Source organism: Chroicocephalus ridibundus, chromosome 2 (assembly GCF_963924245.1).
Source record: "Chroicocephalus ridibundus chromosome 2, bChrRid1.1, whole genome shotgun sequence".
Classification (NCBI taxonomy): domain Eukaryota; kingdom Metazoa; phylum Chordata; class Aves; order Charadriiformes; family Laridae; genus Chroicocephalus; species Chroicocephalus ridibundus.
In genome coordinates, this window is record NC_086285.1 from 75166353 (window position 1) to 75190502 (window position 24150).

Below are 24150 nucleotides of genomic sequence, written 5' to 3' on the forward strand. Positions count from 1 at the left end.
GCTAATTATGTGCAGCTCTGGTGAATTTGTTAGTAGTGACACTTCGGGCACCCAGTGGGACTGCAACTCATTATGTGGCAATGTCCAGATATATCAGATATTATTAGCTGTCATTAATCTGCTGTGGAAACATTGAGTGCACAGCCAGGAGAGAGACCAGGAAATAGAGTAAAAATGAAGTCTGCAGCTGCCCTGGCCCCCAGAAGGTCAGAGGGCAAATCAGCAGGGGAGAAGAATACACCTTAAAATGGCCAGTGCTTAGCAGCAGATTTTTAACCCATTATAAACCAACATTTTGAAGAAGAGGAAAGACAAAAAGAAATGATGCCGTTTGCAATGTCCGTATGGCTATGCTTTACTGGAGGAAACGGGGATACGGTCTCTCAAACTACTGCTTTCTAAAGCTGTTTTTTAGAACTGCATCTCGGCAATAAAAGCGTGTGAAGAGAAGGAAGAGTGAGCAACGTGCAGGATCTGTCTCAATGCGGATGGCACCCAAGCGTAAAGCTTTGAAATTTGGCACACGTAACTCAGAATAGGATTAGTTCCTACCCCCCGCCCCCCCATTTGAATGTTGTATTTTATGGAGCCAGACCTGGCAGTAGAGAAAATCCTGCAGGAATGAAGAGCTTGCTCTCGCTGTTCATCCAGACCCGTAATTTGCCTGTATAAACACAGGAGTTTGCCTCTAGACTGCGGATGCAGTGCTGATCAGCCTCTGCTGCGCAGCTTAAAACCACAAATCACAATAGGCTGCATTTATGGCATTGATTCTGAAAAATAGTCACTCGTTAGAGTTATGCATATCTGTGCTTGTGTAGCATTAATTACACAGCTTACAGGGTGCAGAAATAAAAGCAAAAGAAAGGTTCTTCCCAGAAAGCTCCGCAGTCTTTCCAATCTCCAAGGTGAGTTGCAGAGCAATGCCCGGGACTGTAGGAAGTCCTATCTTCTTTCTTTACATCAGCTAATAAGGCTGGAAGAAACCAGACAGGCTGTAAGGCAAACGGGGTCTTCTCTGGTCTGAAATAGAAACAGAAAATGCCAAAGTAGAGGCTAGGAATCTCTGAGTTTGGTGGTGATGTATTAACTAGGCAATTTTCAGAGCAGGGGAAAGGTAACGGGGTGGTTAGTCTGAGTGTGTTGGTAACTTATGGGTGGCTTTGGCTACTGTCAAGGGGCAACCTGAAAATTCAGTGACCTTAAAATGAAAGTAAATAATGAGATAGGGGGGTTCAAATTGGGAAAAACTATAGTTTGGCAAAGAAAGTAAAAATAATCTTTTGTTTCTAAGGTTGCAAGGACCTATGGTACTTTATCTAGAAGTTGCAGTGCTTTAGTTAGGAGTTTTATACAAAAACTAAAGAAAGGAAATAACTCTAAAATTCTTCAACAAATGACAGCTTATACTTGTTTTGGGGAAGCTGGAGTGAAGTTCTTCAGTCAGTTGCTTCAAAATTTCTAAGTGAGCCACTCATCTGAGTTTCCTGAAGGAATTTGGGAAGTACTGGGTTTATTCCCATTAAAGGGGTCTAATCTAATGCATCACAATTTTTCACATACTATGATCTTTGTGTGATCTAATCTTATCCTAATGAGGATAATAACAGAGGAAAAAAATGGCCTGATGTTTTATTTATGGACCTGTCTTCAATTAGACAGACTCTGATAAACCCATGCAAAACCAACAATTGTGGGCTCAGTTTTCGGTTGTCTTAAATTCCTCACAGTCCCATGAAAGAGAAAGCAATGTTAGTATTTGGTGAAACGGCTCCCATTAATACTTCCTAACCTAGCAGCCATTCATGAACTCGGGTTCTAGGAAAAGATTTAGAAGTGGGCTCGGAAGTGGGGTTTAGAAGGATTTAGAAGTGGGGTTTACAGAAATACTCAGAAGCGTTAGGGAGCACAGCATTAGCCATGGGGCAGGTGGCAAGTACCCAGGGAAATAAAGTGGCAGCATTTTTATCATTGGTCTTGGACCTTTGCAATTGTGGTGTTACAGGAGGGTTTGTGTATTTTTATGGGAGAGTAGTGCAATATCAAAGAAGAGTTACAGCCTAATGGCATTAATGTGGGCAAAAAACCCCATGTGAAAGCCATTCTGAGTGGCGTATGAATACATTCAGTAGATTAGTCATAGATTATTTTATAGTTTTTTCTAGTGTTTATGAAATTTTACAAATATGGCATGCCTTGCCCTTTTTCCAGGGCAGGGGAATAAAAATTCATTCAAGTTGCCTTTTCCTTCGTGTGCTTCTAAGAACTGAACATGAGGTGGATCGTGTGTTAGTGGTAGGTTAATGAATTACAGGTCAGGCTTACAGTGGAAAAATTGCAGTCAGCTTCCATGGTGCTGTGTTTGCCAAATTTGCACTGATGAAGCTATTAGGGCAGGCTCACTTTCTTTCTTTTTATTTTTCATGGAGGAACAGATTTGTTATTTGCCCATCAAGATTATGCTGTCTTTTCAGTGCCTGTGTTGCTCCTTACGATCCTGCAGGCACTTATTTTCACATTTAACATGATACGCATGAGTAACCCTCTCTCAGCTGGTGGAACTAGTCAGGTGTAAAACTCAGATGTATGTACTCTGTAGGGCTGGGGCCCGAGCAAATTCCACAGAACACAAAAGCGTGTTATGTTTTACAGAAGTCTGCATCACTTCTTATTCCATTGTTCATAGCAAGTTGAATAGTTAGATTTTATCCAGATTAACCTGTATCAGCAATGCTAACAAGGATATCTGCACAGCTGCTTTTGATCTTTATAGTTCTGAAAACGGTGTGTTAATTATTAAGCTCGGTCTTTAAAAGATGGCTCGTCGTTATATACACTCAGAATTATTTTCTAAGTAAACTCCTAGGGGTAGGTTTAAAATGGTTGTAAGTTGTAACATCATGGCAGGAGAAGGCCATCACCTTGAATTTGGACTGTGGAGAGAATCAGTAAACAGAAAGTGCTGGATTGCTCTTTTTCTTGTGACAGGGAAAATTAGGAAGTATAGTGTAAAAGCCCTAACGGCAATTTTACCTTCCTGGACAAGCATGAATACCTTTAGGAATATCCTAATACTTTTTTTTTTTTTTCATGATCTACTTTGTAAAAGCTAATCATAGATTTATAGTGTATAAAGCATGCAAAGTTAGTTGTAATTAAGACTATATTCAGCTTTCTGAAAGTTAAGAAGTGACCTCAGTTCTGAACTGATGTATTTGCTGAGGAGTTGCTTTGGTGTGAGAGCTATTAGATCAGTTGCAATATTCTCAAAGACTGTGGGAAGGCCTTGCTTACGAATTTTAGGGTCATGACATCAGGATCTGATTCTGCAATTTCTCTGCAAATGACTGCAAATGGCAGGGTTCTCTCACAGCTCTGCGCTCCTTACCTCATCCAGCACTTTATAGCATGCGACTTTGCCAGCACAGTAAGTGGTGAGTGCCATAAATTACCCTACCTGATGTAAAGGGTAATCAATATTTAGGGTGATTCACTGTTTTTGTGATGTTTACTGGGAAAAAAATGGAAGGACAGATGAGTTAAGGTTTAGATTCATTGCAGCTTTCCTGATGTTCCTGGTCATTTATTCAGTATCATCATCACTCATTTAGGTGACTTAGGCTTTTGCAGAATGAAGTACTAGTTAGCATGAGTGAAGAGGGAAGAATCTGACCTGGAATTACTGAGCTGCGAGTTGTCATTAACTTTTTATTTGAAAGGATTCTGGTGCAGCTGAGACAGGAACAAGAAAATGCAGCCAGAACGATAACACCACCAAAACTCGGGTCAACGTGTTGAGACTATTTCTTGAAAAATCTAAAGATTTTTACTATATTTTCCAAAGTCGCAGATGTTGGTATTTTTTTCATAATTACTAGTATTTTTATTTCATTAGCCCTAGAAGAATGGAAATCAAGACCTTGTGCTGTTGTTCTAGCTAGGAAAAAGGTGGGAGTTTTCTGAACCCCAGAAAAATATAATTTAAATGGATAAAAACAGATTACAGAAAGACCGTTTAATGTATGTGGAATGATGAACATTTGAGAATTCATGTTTCACCACCACAAACGGTTGCAGAAATTGGGTTGCACATGTCTATCCATGTGTCTATGTGTTTATATGTGCTGAAACTGCATATTGTTGGATCAACGGTAGGTAACAATTCCACAAGTCTCCACTAGACAGTTGTAACTGTTCTTTTCAGACGCAAACAAATTATTTCACAACAAAATACAGATAAACAAACCTTACATTTACTTCAATTTCTTTTAACGAGGAGTTACATTATGTAGTACCAAAACATAATCATTTCCTAGATTTATTGTAATCCGCTTCTAAACGCATCAGGCGTTTACTGAGGTTTTGTTTCCCTGAAAGCATTGTGGCTATGCATTCAACTTTTGAACCTCGTTCTGCAGGGTGTTGTAGAATCAGCTGCCTCTGGAAAAAAAAACAAAAACAAAACAAAAACAACAACAAAAAAAACAAACTAAAACAAAAAAACCCAGAACACACAATACCCCAAAAAAACAACAAACAAACAAACAAACAAAAAAACACCCCAAAATACCACTGAAGTTTTTTCAGGGGAAAACATTTAGAGGTTCATGGGGAATTTTGCTATTCCCCTTAACAAAGCCACGGTTCTGCCCTGGTGGCCTGGACCTGGATCTAGCGTAACGCTGCATTAGGTGGATGCCCCTTCTGGATGTGTTAAAGACAGTAGTGATTTCTTTCACTTTCTTCCTTCTCTGTGCACCTGAATCTGTCCTTGATGGTGAATTTTGACGGCGTCCCTTTTGAACAGCTTTTTGTGATTGCTTCCATCCACAGGTTACTTTATTTGAGTGGATTTGCCACAGAGCACTTGCCCATTAGCAATCTCTTCTGCAGTCTGCTTTAAAATCTGCTTATGGTTATGGCCAGATAAAAGCATGTGAGGTCAGTTTGGTAGAGCGGAGACAAATACTTTAACATAAGGTTTTCTATTCTGTGCAAGCAGCTAATAAAAATGCCCGCAGGTGTTGAGAATTATCCTTCTCTTGGAGATTTCTTTACAATCTGAACCTAATCTTGGCAAAAGCTTTGGCAAGGATATCTGGCACATTAATTAAATGACTTTCCCTCCCCCACAGGTCTTATGCTGTAACTTTGATTAACCACTTCTGTGCCCAGGAAACAAACTGCTGGATAGGCATTATCAGTTTTGCAGGTGTATGGATATTAGAGATAACATGGGATTCCTCCTTTATCTGCATGGATGCTCCTTACTGTTTCAACACTACACAGCTTTTCCCCTGGCTACAGCTACAGGGATCCTGCAGGCACGTTATGAGATTTTAGTATGAGGACCTTTTTATTCAATATGTATCACTGGATGGCCTCTGCTGAGAAGTTTCTGATCCTTAGGGGGAAATGCCTGACTCCTCCAGCGCTCCCCTTCTATTTAAATGGCTTTTCCTTGCTGCAGTATCACAGCTGTGACACATCAAAGCCGGTAGCTAGTGTGGCAGGACACGCATTCCCAAATCAGCCTCAGTGACGAAAGGCACAAACACAGGTGATTTGCAGTGACAGGTTTCATATCTTACGGTGTCATTTTCATGAATGACTTGGCTAATTAAATTTAATGTGGAACAAGAGCTTGCTTACATTCTGCCAGGCTTAAGATGTTCTTACTCACACCTTACTCAAGGAACAATTCCTACTGTTGAATAAGGGCTCCAGGATTTAGCCCTCTGTTAGCAGTCTTCCATAAACCCTTTGTTTTCCTAACATGTTAAAAACCAAGGCTTAATGGTTTCACGATGACATCAGTTATCAAGATTTGTGTGGTGTTGGCAGATGTTGAATTTTCAGTGGAAAACCATTAAACAGATTTGAGTCAAGGCAAGTTTCACAACATGCACGTATTATACCAGCGGTTACATGTGTTGACTTCAGCTTTATTTATTACAAAGGAAAACAGGCCTGTACTTATACCACAACAGCAATGAGAAATTAATCTTCCCAATAGGAAAATCAGTCTTGTCTTGTTAAAGGTACTCAAAGTTACATATTGAGCATGCTGAGCTTGCAAAAACTATGTCTGCAACTTTCAGTTTTAATAAATCTAAAATTAAATGTTAAGAAAAAAAACAAGGGGGGGGAAAAGGGTGTGTGATACCTTTGTTTTTGGACGCCAGTATAAAGAAGGCAAAATTTCAGAAAGTGTTAAACGTCCATTCTCTGACAACTGTTCTTTAAAAATTTGAGCATGGGTTTATTTTTGTACCTGGTTAGATTTGTCATTTTTGAATGCTGATTGCCCATCAGCTCAGAAGACATCAGTTCTGTATTAGTTCTAATATTCTCGACATTAAAAAGTTTCTTTTTGTCATATCACTGCAAAGTTTGGCCAGTGGTATTGTCTAGACCAATGGTGGTGTCCAGACCTACGTGTTATGTTATATCTGCATAAGAAACATATGCCAAGCTTTGAAACCAAGTAAATGGGGAGAAATCATTTTTCAAATACAAGTAAGACACAATATAGCGAAAAAGACCCACGTACAAACCCAAAAAACCAAAACAACAATAACAAATATCAAAGGAGAATAGTTCCATTTTGTATGTGTGTGTGTATATAGTAACTTGAAATGAGATGGCTTCTTCTCTTTTAGTTGCTGCAATGCTTTGTTCATACATTAATTAGGACATCAGTTTGGAGACGTATTCATACAGTGCACAAAAATGTATTTTGTCTCGCTTTCTACTCAACGGTAAAAGTGTTGAAGACTATATTTTCTTAGAAACTAAACTTCACTCAGTTGTCATGAATTATTTCAGGTTCTAACATCAGGAAGCCTATAATCTTGCTCCTTCTTGTTAGAAGCTACCAGTAAAGTTGTTGTTATAATGCACCTTTGCCCCCATCAAAGTTTGTTCCAAATCTTTGATTGTCGGTGCTGCTGCCAAGGCATGAAGTTTTCTGAATGCCAAAATTCATTCTGACAGTGACTGTAGGGTTTCAAGGGGTAAATCAATTTTTTTTTAGTCATATTGTGCACTACATACAGAATCATTGGAACGAGAAGTGGGGACATTGCACTTCTCTGTGTTTAAAAGTAAACAATTTTAAAAGAAAGGGAAAACTCTAACATTCTAACTTTCTTATGAAGAAGAATTTAATTTTATATTGATTTTTTAAGATGGTTTAATTTAATACACTTTGAGGAAACTTTTATTTTGAAAGATGCAGATTTTTAAAAATTGAAATGCTTTGCAATATCACTTTTATTCAGAAAATCTTAAAAAATAATTTCATATTGAAATATTGCTTTGATATTTTGGGATTCAAACAGATTCTTAATTTTCAGCAGACTTTCACTTTATTTTCTTCCCATTTGTCTTATTTAACATTATATCTGCACAAAATAAGATCAACGTGTTTTGAACAAGTAGTGGAATTTTCCTTCAGAGGCAACTCCATTATTTTGGGTTTTGCTCCACTCTGGAACAGGGCCAAATTTTTCTGTCTTGCAATCCTGTGTAAAAGAAAACTTGACTTCCCCGGAGCTCTATTTTTCATCAGGCAAACGAACAAAAAATATCCTTTACAAGGTGCATGCAAAACCATTGTTTCTTCATCAACAGCAACTTTTCCAGCACGTGAAACCAATCACCTGATAAAAAAGGTAGGGCGGATGACAAGCTTTGAATTAGGACCTCAGTTTTCACCAGCTAAAGAGCAAACGATCATCCACAGATGCGAGCGTGCAAAAGAAAAACATTCCCTCCCCAACTTTTCAAGTAAAAAACAAATGATGAAATGTTGGATAGTTATGATTTCATGAGTTACGTGATCTCCTAATTATTACAAATGGGTAAATAGAAAGAATCTGATTATTTACACTGCTGGCCTGCACCAGTTTTATACCATTCATTATAGTCAGTAATGTTTACAGCAAAAATTTCCTAACAATAACATTTATAATATTTTAATGTGTGTGTATGAAGGGAAATAGCACATGAAAGAATTTCAGTGCAAATAAACCTCGACCGTTTTACATTTGGAACTCTGCTGTATTATTTTAGGACCCCAGTCCTCAAAACACTTATGGTTAACTTTATTCGCACAATTCCAATGGGACAACTCATATGTTTAAAGCTAAGTCTTTTTTTAAGGGTGTTCTTGTACCCTTTCCAATCCCGCCCTTCACTTCCCAACGTTCATGTGTACGGGGTGGGGTAGATGATATGTCTAAGCAGATTCCTGAACACATTGAACTGTCTCTTCATTCTCTGGAGCACGTCATTTTAATGATATAACTATATACAGTTTTGTGTATGGATGAATATATAGATGCTTGCACAAGTATTAATTAATTTATTCTGTGGGCACCAAGTAATTATCTATTTTGCTGCAAGGGCAATTTGCTGCCATACTAAGCAGAAGGCATTCTTTTGCAAAACAAAACAAGCACAGCAGCATTTTCAGCCATGTGCTGAAATGTATGATCAGTATTAAAATGTGTTAAGCATGGCATCATTATTCTAAAACCAGCCACAGAGATATAAAATGCACTGTGATATTGCAAACTGAGCACAGTTTGATCGTAGGACACCCGGGTAGAGGATTTTTGTATTAGAATATACATCGCGTCTATAATGCCTTCTTCTCTAAAATGTAATTAGGTTTTTTTATGAACTGGTAAAATATAGTACATAAAGGACTCAGGGGATTTCCATATAGCCACATTTATTCCCACATGTCTTTCCAAATCATAAATGGTTGTCTTCCTTAGAAATGGATTAGGACAAATTGCATTAGGACACGATTGTGAATCTGATTAAGGTGGAACCATGATCAGGTTTTTTCTTTTGGGCAACCATGTTTTCTTATAACAACCAGAAGACAAAAAAGCCTTTGGCAAGATGTTTCAAAGGCCTTTCTCATATGCACATAAAAGCAGTTTTCATGCTAATTCAAAAATTGGTCCACACCTATAATTTCTTTATATAGCCAAGACAAAGCTTTGGGCAAAATTTTGCAGTAGTATATATTTCAGATACAGACTTGTGGTTTCAGTAAAAGCTCGTAAAAAGGAATTTCCATGCATAATTTCCTTAAAGAGAAGACTCTGAAGGCAAGCTGCAAGAGAGGCACAAGATCAGGCATTGATTCCAAATCGGTTCAGTGAGAGGAACGCTGAGAACAAAACCATCCCCAGTGGAAAACTGACTTAATATCCTGAATAAATACCTTTTCAAGTGAACGCGCTCTTGCAAAGGCCCCAGCCCCTTCTCTTTGGGTGTTAGCATCTGACCCAAACCAAGCACATTGCGTGACGTTAGTTGACGCAGAAGGAAACGAGCACAGATATGTCTGTTGATGGGCAGAACTGCAAATGTTTGGAAAAAAAGAAAACTTGGCAAAAATGTCTGTTACTTTCTTCCCCGCTCCCCCCTATTTTTTTAACCCCATAAAGCTGAAAGGAACTTAGTTTCAGTGTTGTTATTTCTGTGTTGTAGTCAAATCTGTCAGTGCTCTGTCGCCACTCAACAGAAAACCAGGCTGGAAGAGCCTGGGAAACCCACCTTCGTTTACCTCCTTATGGATCGCATAGGAGTTTTTTGATCTCTCGAACTAACACGCAGGATTCAGCTGAGAAGTAGAACTCCGCTGCATTAGGAACTAACGTCTGTATAGGAAAGAAGGTCCCTGTCTCCAAGAGCTAGCATTTGGCATATGAAAATAAAGACAACAGGTGGGTCTAATGAATAAATTCTGGAAGCCTGAAGAGCTCCATAACCTTTGTGCTTAGTATAGTGAGTATCAGTGATATTATGCTGCCCAACTGCAGCCATCTGCTTCATTGCTAGCCTTGCTGATTTTTACATTTTTTTTCCAGTTGAGGCCAAGACTCAGAGATGTTTATTCTAAATTGTTTGTGTTTGATGACCTGATATTAGCATTGTTTTGGCAAATATAAGTAAGAATCCGAATTCTTCATGTGTCTCACGCAGGCAGAGACCAGATAAAATAAGAACAGACCTGAACTGTGGTCCAAATTTCAGGGTGTACCCATCTGAACTAGATTTTTCCTGAGGCAGGAAAACATCTAGTTATCTCTTGCCTGTTGCTGTTGGCAACTCACTCTAATTTCATCCAGAAGCTTAGGGCCTGACACGAATGCGGTTGGAAGCTTGAGCTAGTGACACAGCAAGTGAATCCTCACCAGAGTTCCAGGCTGACAGTCGTCGGGTAACCCTCCAGACTTTGCATGTTCATATAAACTGCATGTCTGAAAGTGTTATGAATCAGTAACGTTAGTTTAAAGCCCAGTTTCCCCACGTAACACTGACCAAACAAATGCAAAAACTTTTTTTGTCTTCTTCGTCCCCTGGCATTTCCAAATGGATTTGCTCACAGCTGGGACTGTGAACACATTTGGAAGAAGATGCCATTCAGAGGGACTAAAAACCAGCAGTGGTGGGGCACGTTTCTGGATTTCTTGGCTAAGCTGGGACTCAGTTCTGAAATGTAAGTATGCATGTTCTCCCTTGGAGACTTGGAAGTATAAATTTAGCTACATTTATGAACAGTAATTTTCAGCTGAAGCAGGGAAGGTGCAAAAAACCCTACCCTCACATGCCCCAAGCCCAAACCTCTCTTTTACAATATCCTTTAGAAAATAACATCTTGTCCCATGACAAGTCATGGCTTATTGTAGAGTTCAGGTCTCACTAAAATTGTTAGAAAACACAAAGTCAAGAATAATTAAAGGGAATTGGGAAATAATTGTGTTAATCAGAAATAAAACAAGCCACAAGGAGAGAAAGCAAGGGTTAGCCAAAATTGTCAAAGTTTTTTATCTATTGGAGTTTGTGTCATATTTTTTCATCAAGTTGCATATATATAAATAAAGTGAGCGAGAGACAGACATGTACACACACACATATATATGTATATAAAGAAGAAAATGGTAAGATCAGAAACACAAAATCTGAAATTAAATTATTGCACAATGTAAGAGACATTCCCTTTGTTGAATTCCCAAGCTGGATAGTCTATCTGTCATAGGAACTTACTAATTACAGAAAATTTAGTCTTCTTTTATCAGTAATAATTAGTCTTTTCTGTGGAAACTGTATTACTTTTTGGACACTTAAACACTGAGGTGGCTGGGAAGTCAGGTATTGAAAAATTTCTCTGAAAACAATTCCTTTATATGTATTTGAAAGTATATCCAGAGGTTTTCAGAGTCTTCACACCACAAAACCTAACTGACCTATTTGCTAAAATGAGGGAAAATTTTACTTTACGTTTGGTCTGCTATTTTTCATGACTTTCTTAGCTTTTATTTTAAATTGATGATTAACCATTTCAATAGAATTGGGCTTTTTTTTTTCCAAAATGGAATTTTTGTCTGAAGTGTCAAATGAACAAAATTTCAATTATATGTAATGTAAACAGTATTCATATGTGTTTTTCCCACAGATTCTCTGCTTGGAATGTTCCTTTGAGAATTAAATACTTCATACAATCAGAGCGGTTATCTAAATCATGCAGTTTTCTTATTTTCTCTGATTGGGTAAATCTTCATAAATTGCTTTCACTTCTGCCTGAAGTAACGCTTATTTTTTTCACAAAAGTATTTTCATTTCATGAATGAATTAAACTCAGCTCTAGACATAAAAATTCAGTCTCTTGACACTGTGCCCACTTTAATATTTGTGAGAAGTTACAAAGATCAAGCAAAATTCCATGTTTCCTAAAAGTGTCATGTTTTAGCATTTTCGCTGTTCATTCATAGGTACCTTACAGCTTGGCCATCACTAAAAATCTGTTCTTTACTTTCTCTACAAAAAGTGGCAAATTAGTTACCAGAAGGCCCTGCAATTCAAAGTACGTAGGGAGAGTGATTGGAAAACCCGACTCCTGGTTGTAATTATTCCTATGATTTACCTGCAGTCATGTCACTTTTATGGCACTTAAAGATATGCTATGTCTATTTATTCAGCTAATTGTCCCAATCAATTTCTGTGACAAATGTACTTCAATCCAATGGTGTTGGGTGCTAGGTTCTTAGCTAGCTTAAAGCTTTATAGAGGTAAGTCAGACAGAAAATCTGGCCAAGGTGGGGGTAGAAATGGAACAGGCCAGTATGATCCTTGGGGCCCCTTTTCGCTCTATATTATTCTGGTTGTATTCCAAATGATTTATAGTGAAGAGGAGTACCAGAAAGACTAACAGATTCACAGAATAATTCAGCTGGAAGGGACTTGAGGAGGTCGTCCAGCCCAGCTCCCATGTACAGCTCCAGTCCTCAGCCCATCCAAATGGTCTTCAGGAGACCCTCTCCAGTTTGTCCCTGTCTTTCTTGTACTGATGGGCCAAAAAACAAGGCACAGTGAGAAACCTTCTTTTTCAAGGTCATTATTCACTGTCTCTGACAACTACAGTAACATGGAGATATTTTGGTTAGGTTTATTTCATAGCATTGACCTTAGACCATCTGAACATTTTGCTATTAAAAAAATTCCTAAGTTTTCTCTGATTTCTAGCTAAGCATCAATAACCCATAACATTGGAGAGCTCTTTCTCTGTAGATATTTATATAAACACATATAGTTGCCATATCCACCCGAGATACTCCATACACCCACACAATCCCACCCATTGGGTCAAAGAGATCACAGGTGTCACTGAGGAAGACATAACTCTGTTAAAGGAGACTGTGAAGAATGTCTTGGAAGAAGGTAATCGGGTAGCAGTTTCTCTCCTCCTCCAAACAGCTGATGCGTATGGCCTGTCTGACCAGATATACAAGCCAATGCCTAAGTAAGTTCATGAATGCACCACCCACCGTTTCCTTTTGCTACCAGGTCAGCCTCACCGCTAAGGAATTCTTGCACTATCCTTTCAAAGCATCGCAGGCTCTAAATTAATTCTGTGGCAACGTCTAATACGAGTATCTGCACAACAGTGGATCTAGGACGTCCATTGAAATCGAGAGAAAACATCTCGGAAAGAAAACAGGGGTTCAGAAAGAACAGCCTCTGATAGTTGAGCTGTAAATTTTGAAAGCAACTGGGAAGAAATCATTCTGCTAAATGAGTGAGAGAAGGCCAATCACAAGAATGTATTAAATATAAGTGTGCGTGTATACATGTATATGCATATATGTGCATCCACACATAACATTTGATTTTTTTCTTCAGTATTTCAGTAGCTTGTTTCAAAAAACACAGAAATTTGGATTATCAAAAACACTTTATTTAACCATATTGCAGTTACAAAGTTATTTGTCTTAAAACTTAAAAGATAAGTTACCAATGTGGGCCAAGCTGATAATACGATTAAGTGCAAGAATTTAACGGAAGTGGTTCACATAATGTCTTACAGCTATAAATTGTTAGAAGCTGTGGAGTTTTCTGACAATACTGTTGTAGAATAATTATGGGATTAAAAAGCTGGAATAAGGTTATTTCAAAAACAGTGTAAAGTAATGTGAGCCAGAACTCTCAAAGTCCCTTAATAGGTGTTCTTAACTCAGTGTTAATACTTTATTTAACATAATGTGCTGTGCACTCTTTAAATTGTTAGCTTGGAACAGATGATTTATGTTGCTCTTGCATCCAAACAAGAATTAATGCCCTTATCCTATTTGACTGGAATTGTTAAGCACTTTTGTTCTCAGACTTATATCAGAATGATAACAAAAAACATAAAATCAGCAAGCTTTTTAATGAACATGGGGTTAATTTGAAGTGCCCTGATTTACAGATATTAGAGTAATGCTCTCTTTCAAGTATTTACTGAGGTGTGAGAAAGTTTGTGTTCCCATTCAGCTCAAATAGTTAGTATACTGCATTTTCTTTGTTTCCAAAATATTAGAAAGTGGCAGTTAAGAAAGCTATTGGAGCTAAGTTCCTTTTTTTTTTTTTTTTTTTCCCAAACAATGATATCTTTCTTTATGTTTTGAGGGAATCTGAAGCGTATGCCACAGCTAATTCGCCTGATCCTATTCAGATCTTGGTTTTGCAGGTTTCTGTTGTTTTCCAGGTGCTGCCTTTCCTTTTTTTCCCCCTCCTTTTATTAATTTTGTTGGCTAATCTTGGTACAACTGGATTTTGATAGAGTAAAAGGCAGTCAGTGCATGCACAGTTACTTGTCAACATTTCCCTAGCAGGTATGCAATATCATGTTCACCTGCACAGAAGACTTTCACTCCACTTCATTTTGGTTTAACTACTGGAACAAATGCATGCATTTTCCTTTCTTTTCCAGTCATTGTCCCTGTGTAGGTTTTGCTGGTAAGAGCAGCAGACACAATTTTCCGCTGTCCTGCTGGTGGCTAGACTTGTTCAAAGGTACTAAAGAACAGGTTCATCAGAAGTTTGTTACTGTTTTCAATTTTTATGAGCAAACTTTATCCCCATAATTTTAAGAAAAGCTAAGCTTTCCCTTTGTTTTTATGATCTGGCATGTAAAGCAAGGGATATTTTCATCTTGGCATAGTTTTGAGCATTTAAGTGATTACATGCTTGCATATGTTCTTAAAAAAGAAAGGAGGAGAAATTTTAGCCAGTGAAAGCTTCAATTGCACACAACTGAAAGGAGGAAAGTGGAAATGAAACTCAAGCCACGGCAATGAGAAATGACATTTCCTATGGGCACAGTAAAATGTAGAGGACATACATGGAAAAATTCAGTGAGACCCATAAGATGGTATCACTGAAATTGTCCTGAGATAAAAATTAGAGAATATCTAAGGCTGGGGGGATGAACACCAACAGAGAGTCTGATGCTTTTCCAAGCCCTACTAGAGCACTTCAGCTTCCCATGCTCTGCCTGACTTGTCTGAATATTCCCCAGAATATGATTTCTGATGATTGTGCAGGTTGATAGCCCACCCCAGTCTGAACTCGAGCAGGATAGGGATTGGTGAAGATAAAGAGAAAGTATGCGGTGTATTTGAATCTCCTACAATAGCTAATTAACACATCAGCAGAACTTTGGTCTCTTTGTATTTATAGCCTGATGTAGTCCTTCCTTGCTGGATTGATTCTTTCAGTCCTAAAGTATGTACTATTTATTTAACACTGCAGCAGAGTGAGATTTCAATTACTAATTTAACCTGAATATCTGGGTTTGAGAGGATGTTTCTTATAAATCAATGCAAGTTGCTGGCAAATGTACAAAGCCCCTCATATATAAAGCATATGTATAAGCATATTACTTCACTTCCTCCATGTATGAAGGTCTTCAACTTGTTCAGTGGTTGTCTCCTTACTTCCTCTGCCTCAACCATTCCGGAATAGCTAAACCGCCGACTTCAGATCTGAGAAATAAGGGAGAGATGAAACACCCACTTCTCAGTTTTGTGTCCTTCAGTTCTTACATGCATCATTTCATGTGCACGGGAAGAAATTAATTTGGAAAAAGATCTGATATTTCAGAACTACTCTATCTCCCACTGACTTCATCTGGATGACTTAGTTGTCTCAAACTGGGCTTGCAAAACTCTGGCAGTCCATAAAGACACTCTATAAAACCCAAAGTTTTGCAGGGGAAGTCCTGAAGCAAGCTAACAAATCATGCCATATATATGTTATATCAAACAGCTCTGAAGCCCTGAAAGGTTCAAGATACAGAGATTCCACAAAGTCCCTTGAGACATTTACTCTTGCTATTGGTTGTACATGCAAAACAGTCGGATACTCGGGAGATGAGAAGTAGAATGAAAGCCTGAGGAAATAGCATCCATTTCTGAAAATGTTACAATAAGTGACTTTGCCAAGGTCGCACAGGAAATGGGAGTCAGACTGTATAAATCCAAAGTTTTTAGTCATGCTAGGCCTCCGAAAGCAGCCCTTTCTTTTCTTTCAGCTGGAGCTGCCACAAACCACATTTATATTCTAGATGTTGTCCAAAAGAAAAGAGAAATGAATTTTCAGATTTTCTTTCTGTTGCATCGTCTGTTTATTACGCACAGTGTTGTTGCACATAACGCCAGGATGTAAAATGATTCAGGGACTAATGTCTTCAGTCATAATGTGGGAAAACAGAGAAGCAGTTGGAGAGTAATTTCTCACACCGTTCTGCCATGGCAGTTCTTTCTGCTATGATTTAAGAAACTACAGGCTGTGGAAAAGGTTCCCTTTGAAAGTGTTTTAAATGTCAAATATAAGATTCATTTCTATACTGCTTTAATCCAAATGCCAGAGTTCTGAGCTAAGCTATCAATCTGACCAGGACTTCATGAGCTTTGCCTATCCAAACAGCTATCTCTTGAACTGGAAGTCCTGCTAACACCAATGCGTAATATCAGCATAATTTTTAGGAAAAGATAACCTTAATTTATTTGTGATCATGTGCTGTGGCATCCTTAGGCTGATTTACTAGGGCTGTTTGTGAGACTAGTAGCTGCATCGTGCCTGGGTGCCATACACCAGAGCAATAGACTGGGAAGCCAAGGCTTTGGGAGGGAAGAAACCCTGGAATTATTCTGTCAGTGGGAGAAAAGCAGTAGGGTCAGGGATACTTCTTATAGAGATGCTAAGTCTAGAACTAATCACAGCTGTCATCATATATGGCCTCTGACACAGGGACCCTGGAGCTGACTCTGGTGCCTTATCAAATGCTGATGCTCTGCTTGAAAAGAGCAAGTCTCTGAGAAAACCATTCAGCTCTGCCTGTGAGGATGGATCTGCCATTGAACAGTATCTGTTCGGTCATTGCAAAGGAATATGTTCCCTCCCTGTGACGAAAAATATATGCCTTCCTTCAGCTCAAAGTGTGACGATTCCCAGATTTTAGCCAGGAGGTCCTAGTTTACCTTTTGATATTCGATCTTTTCCTCCATTTACTGTCTCCTTGCATGGTTTTGTCATATGTTTTAGTCCTTTAATTTTGTCATTCTTTTCTTAAAAATTTCAAATGATCTGTCCCATCCTTTAAGTATGGATGTCAAAGTATATTTCAGTAGCAGTTCTCTCATTACCAGATACAGAGGTAATATGACTTACTGCTTCTCCGGGATGTTGTCCTGTTTGTGCCATTGAGTTAGTGCAGTTAGCCACTGCAGTGCACCAAGATCCCCTTCCCCGAGGTGTTTAGTGTCCTTTCTTCTGAGCTACTGTTTCCCATCTTGCATAAGGGCTATCTTCTTTGATAGGAATTTTCAGAAAGCTGTTTCTGTGAAATTTTGGGCCTACTCAGAAAATATTTTTTGCGAGATCATCTGTACCTTTTTTTTTTTTTTTAAACCAAAAATCTACTTGATCTTATGATTTACCTAAATCATAGTGAGTCGTTTATGGTTAGTCAGCCGGTCTCTTTCCGGGAAGGGCTGCTCAGTAGTTTTCTGTGGGAGCCACATTTTGAATCGTCAGAGTGGCAACGGCAAGGAAACCTCTCCAACCACACCTCATTGCACCAGTTCTTCTCAATGCCTTTACAGTGTCTTCTAACGTGAATGTCCAGGTATGATTGTTTCAAGAAATACTGACAGATATCATTATTTCCTAAGGCTATTTTTGTTAGAAAAGACTGCGTAAAGCAAGCACAGACATTTGTTTCAGAAGTGGCCTCGGTAGTGCTCACCTGTTCCCACTTACTTCCCAGGTATGTTCTGTCTCCCAGTTGGTACAGCACTGCTCAGTCTGGGCCCACAGAGATATTGCAGGCATCTCCCCACCTCCAGCTGCAACTGCTGGTGGTAACGAGTACTTGGGATAGCAGCTCTATCTTTACCCATCGACACAATACCTCTTGTCGGTATGGGTATTATTTCCACGCAGGCCAATTTGTTTCACGTAAGCCAACCTGTTTAGGTTATGGTTAAACAAAACTGAGGTGAGTCACTCAGACGGAAATTACATTGACTGAACACGGGCATTGCCTTACTTAAATTAAAATATTTTAAAACCCCAACTAGTCAAGTTAAAGTAGTTACAGTTTAAAATAAGGTCTACAGAGACTTCTGTCCAAATACTGAGCAGGATCTGGTTTTGCAGAAGACAGTGGGACCAGAAGACCAAACACTCTAGAAAGGAGAAGATATGCTTTGTATTAACCTGTAAAGTGAAAGAACCTTTGTTTTTCTCAGACAGGACTATGCACATGCAATTATCTATAAAAAGCAGTCATACTCTCGGACAACTAACACCATAGGTATGTGATAATTTTCTCTAGTGAAATCAAATAAAAAAATAATTAAAGGTTACCATCATCTTCAAGTTTTTTTTAATAAGCAAACATAATGCCTGTGCAAGAGTTCTACGTAGGCATGGTTAAAAGAGGAAGGGAGGGATCAGATTATTGCACAAGCCGTTTGAAGTTTTCTTTTGACCACAGTTACATTCAAAGAGCCAATCACCGAATTTAATGCAGCAGGTTTTCTTCATGGGAAATGTGTCATCCTTGAAAATGAGGATGTGAAATACCGATCCTGTAAAATAACCCTGAACACTTCAGATGACTCCAGGAAGGTCAAATATTCATCCTCAGCAGCTAGATTAATGTTATAATGTCTCCAGTGCACAATTCAAGATTAGGCATTTGTTAAAGTTCTTAATTTTTGCTGATTTAGGTTTAGTACTTGGTTTTGGAAGGGAGTGCAATTCAGAAACTGATTTTTATGTGTGTTTTGGAGTAGGAACAGGAGATCTGGGAGTTGTTTCCTTTTGGTTATACTTCCTATTTTTGAATCAATGTTGATAAAAGTGAACAGACAGCTTACAGAGATCTGCATTCATGTTACCTGGCTGCTAAGCATGATCCCTTACAGATATGTTTAACCTGCTAAGAAATAAAAACACCAGCAATGCAGACTGTCACTGTTGAGCAGGTACGATAGTACATTTATGGTGTGCTAAGATTTTTCTACTATCCTAGTTATCTAGTTTGAAAAGTTTGGGGGGTTTTGGTTGTTTTTGGTTTTTTTTCTCTTTTCTCCCTCTCCCCCCCACCCCATCCCCCTTTAAGCAGGGAGTTCTGTAAAACTAAATACGAAGTGTACTTCTTCACTGCTGGCAGACGTGCCCTGTATGACTCAATGTTCAATTCTTGTGGTCAACAGCAATTAAGACTTGAAGCATGTGAATCCTGGCAAGACGCACAAGTTTAATTTTTTTTTGTTGCTTTGTCTTAATGTGTAGTTTAAATGCAATGTGATATTTGGAGAGACAGCACATCCTCTGTGAACTCCATTCAAATGCCACATCTAAAATGGGATTTTTGGAAAAAAAAAAAAAAAAAGATGATCCTATTCCTGTCTTTGGGAAGGAAAAGAAACAATCAGAAATATTTGATTTTTTTAACAGAGAAATTCTCCTATCAATCAAAAGCTAAACGAAATTTAATGGGAGGGTTAAAGGGCCCTACCTTGTTGATTTTACTCACATAAATAGTTCTATTGAGTCGGGTGAATGTACTATATCTAAATGGGCTCATTGTGGGGGGCACTGGGGGAAGATGTTAGATGGTCCTATTAGAAAACAGTGTAATCTTTGGCAATGGCAGAAGGAGTCCAAATTTCCTTTCTAACAGACAGGCTAATCAGTAGCAATTAAGAGGCAAAGTAGCAGACTAATAAAGTACACTTGTCACCAGTTGTCATCTTAGTGATCAATTCACACCCCCACGACAATAACATCGACCCTTCAAGTGCTCTAATGACCCTGAATCCCTAAAGTGACGGGAGGATTAGGGCAAAGATAATGTGCTGGAAAGGTGCTAATGAAGTGGCGGGATTACAAAATGAGCTTCATCCTTGATCGACAGCAAAAGGGAGTGTTCAGTCCCACTCCAGCAATGAGGTTCACATGGGTAAAGTCTCACTGACTTCCACATCCAGTCAGGATCAGGACCTTAATGTAATTAATTAGGGCTTTTCGTTTCTTAGTCAAATCTGAAACGTGCAACTGTGGCAGCTTTGTGTTTCCTGAATGTAGCAGATATTTCTTAGGTAATTAAGTTTACTATATTGTTTTTTCTCTTCTCTCTGAAAGTTGTATTTTGCAGACATTGATTGCTTGTGTCATTTTAACTTTGTGCAATTAGTTTTAAAGAGATTTAATTTTTTAGTAGAATGTACGTAGCTACTTTCCCATGCAGTGATTGTTTTAAGAAATGAGAAATTGAGTATGTAATTAGAATGTAATGTCATACGTTCAGTAACAAAATGGTGTCACCTTCTTATTCGGCATGACAAGTGTTTATATATATTTATAGATAGGTACTATATGGCAACAGCATTTTGAGGCACTAATACAGAAATGGTATTCTTGTAGATGTTGTTGAACATGCCATATTTAAAAATGTCCAACGTGTTTACCATATAATCAAAACAATTATATTCATTAAATGCCTTCTATCACTTGTTAAATTACACTTGCACTATATCTGTAACCCATTTCAAAAGAATATGACAATATTAAAGAAGGGGGAAAGGGTACAACAGGCCACTTCTGATATTTTAAGCCCCGGTCTTCATTAGACGTTACTCTGCTGCTTCATTGTAGCTAATTAACTTGTATATTGAAAACCCTTTAGAATGATTTGATACAGGGAGATGTGGGAATACATCGTGCTGGGATTAGCACATTTATATTGCTGTAGCTGCGTCCCTGCTGTTTGGGTGCTGGGGGAGGTAACCATTTACAAATTTAGCTCTATTAGGATCATTTTCAAGCAGTATAGATTTTACTGATAGCAATTTCAACAAAATCTGCTTTACTTCAGTGGGAGATGTAAAGATAGATAATTTGCTACTGCACACAAGAGTGTCAGAGTGTGCTCTGCAAGATTAGTCTTGAGAAGCTTTATTTGGCTGCTTTGTTCTGTGATTTTTGAGCAGTAAAAAAAAAGTAGGGGCTTCAAAATGCTGACACTAAAAAGTTGGATTTTAAAACAAGATACTGTAACACCTTTGATCACGCAAATGAAACTTTTAAATAAGTCTGTTTTTATGCCCTCTGCTCCCCTCAAGATTTTGAATTTCCTGGCTTCTACCATTGCAGTTAAGCACTCAAATAGCTAGGTGATCATGCTGTACAAATTTTTTCTTTTGCTTACTTTATACAATACAGTACTATTTATAAGTCTGTAAAATATTTCATGTGTGCTAATTAATTAAATCTTCATACAAAACAGCTTGCTGTGGAAAATTAGCTCTCAAGACTGAGACTCAAAACTCTTTTTTTTCCGATTTCAGGAGTAAAAATGAAAATTGATAGAAATACATGTGTGTGAACTTCCAAATGCTGAATTCAAGCCAAAGAACACAGCTCAGGCATTTCTAAGGGAAAAGTCATGATCAATGTGTTGCAGTATCAGTAGTACATCTGTGGAGTAGCATGAACTTGAACCAGGAACGAATGGCATTTTCTAGCTTGCCTTTAAACACATCTTTTTAATTACTTGAATTATGCTATAATGCGTTTAGGACTATTCTTAAAAATAAAAAGGTATTTCTCTTCCAGACTTGAACCTTAGCTTGTAACATTAATTTTGAGGGAGTTGCTGGGATGTGTCATTTCGCTACACCTTGGGAGAGAAATGGGGCCTCAAAACCCATTTTGTACAAGATACAAAAAGAATTTTTGGAGGGAATTGATTTTTTGTCATCGCCAGCCAGGGCTGGAAGAGAGCTGATGGTCTAGTCTAGCAGATGAAGGCAATACCTTTGTGCCAATTCTGTTCCATAGATCAATGTGCCCTATAAGGGGTAAATCCTAAACTGCAGGTGTTTACTGTGGGCTTTTGGCCTTCGGTTTGTGCAAAGACGAGGTCAGATCCTGTCACTTCTGTAAGGCTGTTGAGTTTGGTACATCCCGAATGTGAGAGGGGCAACAAGTAAGGGTGACTATGCAATAGCAATCTTTATTGCAGGAATGTAGTCTGGGTTTCGTATTCCATATCCACACATGTGAACAGGCTTTAGCTCCCTGTAATTTTCTGTTATAGACTGGGTTTTGAGCTTTCTTTATGGTCGCAGTGCATTGGAGTAGAGGCACTTTTATTTCACTTTGCTATAACATGGCGAGCCATTTTTTAAACAATACATGCAGTCAGTCCTTTATTGTGCTCAACAGATTGCCCATTCAGAGTGGAAGAGCATGAACACTGTTGCCTCCTCGGTCACCTTGCTGTGAAGTTGTAACGTAGCAAATGGCTAATGTATGCATACATGCGGCGACTGTTTTAACCCACATTTCACACCGCCGTAATCGATTCATTGGTTTCGAAGAACAAAACAAAAACAACAGCCCTTGTCCAGCTGCAGCAAGGCAAGAGCTAGGACATATGCCGGCATGAAAGAGGGGGTAGGGCAGGAGACCCCTGCCCAAAACGTTGGAACAAAGGGAGCGCAATCGCCTTGGCAAGGCGTGGGATGACTTAAATACCCTATTGTATGAAATATGAATGGGTCGGCATTGTGAATCGCGGCATGGGGGGCTCCTCCGCGTCGCTGATTAGCCACATGATTACCCAGATTACATGGGGAAATGGCTAAGGTAAATAAGGCCAGCCTTCTGTCACCTCCTCCCCGCGGCCGGGAAGGGGTGGAGGGAAGGGGAGCAAAGCCATAAGCCGCATGGTTAACAAAAATAAGGATTTCAAGGGTAAGGGCGTGAAAACGTCTTTTTGGTCAAGTGATGTATGGGTATTGTTCCTTGTTACCACACAATGTGGAAGTAAATTGCTTGGTTAAAAAAAAAGGTCTTGTATCCTCTCCTTTTTCCTCTGTCCTCCCAGTTTAAGGGACACCCATCCGGTCATGATCACAAACAGTGTGGTAGGCACAGTCTGTGTCCTGTGATCTTCTCTCCCCTTCGTAATCTTGCAGACAGATTAGCTTTCCCCTTCCTCCCCGCCATGCAGCTCTTACAGCCGTGGGGTAACACTGTGAAAACTGTTTATCCAGTCCCGGGCAGGCCGACGGGGTAGGGAGAGATTATTTTCCTGTGCTGGAGTCTTAAATCATATATAATCATCTGTATCCAAAATAAACGCAGGTCAGGGTGGAGAGATCGCACCGTCAGCTGCTTCAGAGTTTTCAGTCTTAAAATGTCTGTTTGCTATGCCCAGAGAATCAGTGGTAAACTGGACCGCAGTGCTGACGCTGCCAAAATCTCAGCTTCTGTGGGATGGTTTCAAAAGAAGCCATATCAGAAGTGATCAGCAATGCATGTGTACATGTTCACAGTATGAAATGTATAATGTGAAATACATATGTATATGTTATACACACAGATTTAAGCTGTCTCAAAAGTGAAGACATTTTTGTCTCAAAGAAGCTGTATCTTATTTTAGCTTTTCAGTTGAAAAGGGTTCTAATGTTTGTACGTCTTGCAGCATTTTTTTTTACAACCTCAACCTCCAGCTCTTTTATCCTGGGGAGAGTTAAATTGGAGGTGCTGTGCAGTGTCCCACCTCATTGCCATGGTACTGTCGGTACCTAAACCAGGATGCAGCATCCTTGCAGGGGGGAGCCCTTACGCCGGGAGGTCTTTGACGCAAGTGATGTGCCCAGCTGCAAGGCACTCAAAAACCAGCTGGGCTCCCAAAGGAGGCTACAGCTCCCTGGGTGTTTTTAGGGAGATTTTGGCACCGAAAAGTTGCAGTTACTCAGAAAACATTTAAGTGGGTTAAAGTGAGACCTGGTTCTCACTGGAACAGAAAAGAGTCAGTTTGAGGCAGTAACTGGAAACATGTTTTTGAAACGAGGGGAAAGGGGCAGTCTGAGTTCCGTGAATTTCTTTCTTTTTAGTTTCAGGTGACCTACTAATAAAATTCAGCACAAGTTTATGAATAGTTTGGCTTGGCCCGAATTTGCATTTTCCCCTAAATAAAATATTCAGTTGAAACTTTTTGCCCAACGCAAACCAGGACTACTAGGTTGAGATTAACAGTTAATGGCAAAACAGATTAAGGAATAGGCTAGTGAACAAGAACGCTAAACTCATCAGTATTCGATGGATTTGTATTCATACTCAAATAGTGCTCTAGTTATGAAAATATTCACAAATCTTAAAAGATCACAGAGAAAAAGGCGTAGCTTTCACTTCTGGTTTGATAAAGAGTTGGAAGTAAAAAATGTACTCCGTATCCAGTCTCATTGCTACAGAGAACAATCAACCAAAGTGGAAAAAAAA

General features: G+C 38.9%; 1 long non-coding RNA gene across 1 annotated transcript in view; it reads right to left on the reverse strand.

The window, feature by feature from the left end:
• Nucleotides 1–622: 622 nt before the first annotated feature.
• Nucleotides 623–24150, reverse strand: part of LOC134511642 (uncharacterized) — a 32718-nt gene continuing 9190 nt past the window's right edge. Inside the window, exon 3 of the long non-coding RNA XR_010069934.1 lies at nt 623–1023. This is a non-coding gene — a long non-coding RNA (uncharacterized LOC134511642). The remainder of the gene's footprint in view (nt 1024–24150) is intronic.